The sequence below is a fragment of the Cyanistes caeruleus genome, chromosome 20 (genome assembly GCF_971803275.1).
Source record: "Cyanistes caeruleus chromosome 20, bCyaCae1.hap1.1, whole genome shotgun sequence".
Lineage (NCBI taxonomy): Eukaryota > Metazoa > Chordata > Aves > Passeriformes > Paridae > Cyanistes > Cyanistes caeruleus.
This window is the reverse complement of record NC_141720.1, coordinates 850,423-850,946: the sequence shown is the minus strand read 5'-3', so window position 1 is coordinate 850,946 and position 524 is coordinate 850,423. Positions and strand designations below refer to the sequence as shown.

Sequence of the window (524 nt, the reverse complement as noted above, 5' to 3'; positions counted from 1 at the left end):
AAGTCCCATTACTGGCTGTTCCCCTTCTCCGATTCTGTACATTAAAAATATTTCAAGGGTACAACTCTGACCACTGCTGGTTTCTCTGCTTCCCATCTCCTGTTGTTTGGTGCAGGTGCTGGGGGATGGCTGAATTTCACTTAGGTTGGATGCTCCAAAAAGCAACATGAGGAACACTTTGGGAATAAACAGGAAGATAAAGCAGCGAGGTCTTTGCAGGAGGGGCAGACCCTCCCCAGGCTCCAGTGAGATTTGAACTCACGACCCCTGGTTTACTAGACCAGTGCTCTAACCCCTGAGCTATGGAGCCTCTGAAATTTGGCTTCTTTTGCCTCTGCAGACATTTCAGATCATAATTCTCTCATAATTCTGCTGTGAAACGGCACCGACAGTGCTGGAACGTGCTGCTCCAAGGATTTTCAATTCTCTTTCCAAATGCACCAAAACTCATCAGAGACACAGAACCACCACCACAAGGTGAACCCAAAGCTGGAATTTACCCTCCTTCAGCTCATTCCTGTCAG

General features: G+C 47.5%; 1 non-coding gene across 1 annotated transcript; it reads right to left on the bottom strand.

Moving 5' to 3' along the window:
* Window positions 1–237: 237 nt before the first annotated feature.
* On the bottom strand, window positions 238–310 carry TRNAT-AGU (transfer RNA threonine (anticodon AGU)). Its single transcript has one exon. It is a non-coding gene; the product is annotated as a tRNA-Thr (tRNA).
* Between the last annotated feature and the right edge of the window lie 214 nt (window positions 311–524).